The sequence below is a fragment of the Miniopterus natalensis genome, chromosome 1, assembly GCF_054644295.1.
Source record: "Miniopterus natalensis isolate mMinNat1 chromosome 1, mMinNat1.hap1, whole genome shotgun sequence".
NCBI classification, from domain to species: Eukaryota; Metazoa; Chordata; class Mammalia; order Chiroptera; family Miniopteridae; genus Miniopterus; species Miniopterus natalensis.
Window position 1 is genome coordinate 188,616,487 of NC_142081.1, and position 3,556 is coordinate 188,620,042.

The following is a 3,556-nucleotide window of genomic DNA, read 5'->3' on the forward strand; positions in this document are numbered from 1 at the left end:
CTAAATGATAGCTTTGCTGGGTAGACCAATCTTGATTGTAGTTCCATCTTTTTTGTCACTTTGAATATTTCTTGCCACTCCCTTCTGGCCTGCAAAGTTCCTGTTGAGAAATCAGCTGACAGTCATATGAGTGCTCCCTTGTAGGTAATTAATTGCTTTTCTCTTGCTGCTTTTAAGATTCTCTCTTTGTCTTTAACCTTTGGCATTTTAATGATGATGTGTCTTGCTGTGGGCCTCTTTGGGTTCCTCTTGTTTGGGACCCTCTGTGCTTCCTGGACTTGTAAGTCTATTTCTTTCCCCAGGTAGGGGAAGTTTTCTGTCATTATTTTTTCAAATAGGTTTTCAATTCCTTGGTCTCTTTCTTCCCCTTCTGGTACCCCAACAATACAAATGTTGGGCCTCTTGAGGCTCCTTATACTATTTTCATATTTCTGGATTCTTTTTTCTTTTTGCTCTTCTGGTTGGGTGTTTTTTGTTTCCTCATGTTCCAAATTGCTGATTAGATTCTCAGCGTCTTCTACTCTACTGTTGATTCCCTGTAAATTATTCTTCATTTCAGTTCCTGTAGCCTTCATTTCAAATTGGTACTCTATTGTGTTATCGATTTTCTCAGTTATTTCCCTAACAGTTTGCTTAAACATCCTTGTAACCAAAATTCTGAATTCTCTATCTGTTAGCGTGCTTGGATCTATTTCATTTAGTTCTTCTTCTAGAGATTCCTTCTGGTCTTTCCTTTGTGACATGTTTCTTTGCCTCCACATTTTGGCTGCTTTCAGGTGTTTGTTTCTATGTATTAGGTAGAGCTGCTCTGTCTCCTGGAGTCTGTAGAGTGGCTTTGTGGAGTAGGTGTCCTGTAGGGCCCAGTGGCTCAGCCTCCCCAGTCACCTGAGCTGCGCCTTCTAGGTGCTCCCATGTGGGCTGTGTGCACTGTCCTGTTGTAGCTGAGCCTTGGTTGCTGTTGGTGTCACTGGGAGGAACTGACCCCCAGGCCAATCAGCTGTGAGGACCAGCTGCAACTACAGCCAGAGAGCTGCTGTGCTGGAGACACCCTTATGGATCAGGATTTACTTCAGTGGAGCTTTGGTGTTCACCAAGCGCCCCCCTTGAGTGGGTCACTTGTGGATGTGGTAGGGTTGTGATCCAGTGTGGTAGAGTCTGATCATCAGGTGCACTGTCTCTGGGGCCTCCCAGGAGGTGCAAACTCAGCCTGTGCCAGTGCCTTGCCCAGGGCCACCCAGCATGAGCTACACAGCAAACCGTAGTTGGCTGCTCCTTGTGCAGCTTGGAGGAGCCCAGGAGAGGCCAAGCTATGAGCCAGTGCAGCTGCCGCTAGTGCCAGGCTGGGGCCACTTATCAAGGTGTATGGGGCAGCTGCTGCTTGTTTGAGAGATTTTAGGAAAGTCCTAAGCACGAGGCTCGAGAGGCCACTTGCACAGAAAAGCCCCTGGAAATGGCCCGGATGAGCTGCAGGTGGGGGGGCGGGGCCTCCGGGAATCACGGGGCGGGGCCAAGGATGTGAGTCAGGTGGTGGCGACTCAAACATGGCGCCTGCCTGCCGGCTGTGCGGGGAGGACTCGCCACAGGAGCCATGGCCTCCGCCAGCCCTTCTGCCTGGAGGAAGCCGCCCTCCGCCTCTCGCCCGGATCTCAGGCAGGTTAGTTCCTCCCCGAGTGTCCCGGGTCCTTTCAGGCTGCTCCCGGCGCTGGGCTCAGAGGGAGCGTCGGAGTGAGTCCGTGCCGGGCCCTTTAGAGGAGCTGCTGGGGCTCCCGCAGCCTCCGCGACCCTCAGGGACAGTCCCCGCTGGTTTCACAGCCCGGAGTTGTGGGGACATCTCTTCTGGGCCCTGGAGCCCTGGGCTGGGGGCCTGCTGTGGGGCTGGGACCCCTCCCTCCTCCGGGAAATCACCGCCGCCGAGATTCCCTTCCTGGTTTCAACCAAGGCACCGGGTGTGGGCCGCGGCCTAGTCTCCTCGATTCTGCCCCGATCCGTCCGCGTCTCCGCCCCGCCTCCCGGTCTCGGTGCTGCTTCAGCTCCCTGGTTGTGGGGCTTCTGTGCAGCCAGATTTCAGGAGGCTCTGAGTGACGGTGGTTCTGTGTTTTAGTTGTAATTTTGATGTGGTTGCGGGAGGCGGCGGGTGCAGCTGTTACCTACGCCGCCACCTTGTTGTTCCTCAATAGCTACTCACTATAAAGAAGAGATTTTCGCCCGGCCGGGTGTGGCTCAGCGGTTGAGCATCGACCTAGGATCCAGGCGGTCGGGGTTTGATTCCCGGTCAGGGCACATGCCTGGGTTGTGGGCTTGATCAATGACTCTCTCATCATTGATGTTTCTCTCTCTCTCTCTTCTTCTCCTTTCTTCTCTCTGAAATCAATAAAAGTATATATATATATATATATATATTTTTTTTTTTTTTAAAGAGATTTTCTTCCAGACCCTGGGAAAATGGAGGGTATGTTGCAAGCAGAAGAACAGGCCCTGGGGATAAGGCCGCCCGGAACCCACATCGCAGACAGAGCCTATGTGAAGGGAGACAGTGTTCTAGGCTTATCTTTGTAAGGACAATGATATAATGCAAGCTCTGGGAACTCACTAACTTTAGATTTTTTTTCCTACCTACTAGCCCTGTGTAAGAGCTGGTTTGAAATAAAATGTCAGGGAGTTGTACCTGCTGCTCTATCAGATTGCCAGCTATCTGATTAATAAATGCACCACAAAGATTCACCCCCATCTCTGTTCATTTGACTCCATTAGCAGCAGGCAGCCCAGACCCTTTCATGTCCAGGATCAATCTGAACAACACTATCAGTCAACATGACTGAAATATTTTCCCAATGATTGCAAAGTAAATATTCTTTTTAAGTTTTCATAAAATGTTCACCAAGATAGACCGTATTTTACTCTATGCTGATTTCATTAAACTTAAAAAGATTAAAGCCTTACAGACTATGTATGTTATCTAGAAAATCCCCAAATATATGAAAATTAAATAATGCACAGTAAATAATTCATAAGTCAAAAAAGAAACCATAAGGGCATTAGAAAATATTTCTAAGTAAATCATAATGAAAACAACATATCAAAATTTATGGAATGCAGCCAAAGGAGTTATTAGGGGAAAAAATATAACTTTAAGTGCCTATATTTTAAAAAAAGGCTTTAAATGTTAAGAAACTAGAAAAATAACAGAAATAATACTTAAAAAATATAGATCACTGAAATTGAGAACAGATAAACATTACACAAAGTTTGAAAAGCCAATAGTGGATTCTTTGGAAAGATTAATAAAATTAATAAGCTCTAGCAAGACTACTAAATAGGAAAATCCAAATTACCAATATAAGAAATGAAAGAGGGCATATCACTTCATATTCTATAGCATTCAAGAGGATAAGCAAATATTTTGAGCAAAATTATGTTTGCAAATTCAATAGCTGAGATAAAATGGAAAGCATAACTCATTAAAATTAACACAGGGGAAGTAGTTACTTTAAATGACCTTATATATATTTTAAAAATCCATTTTGTTATTTAAATAATCCTTACCACAAAATAAGTT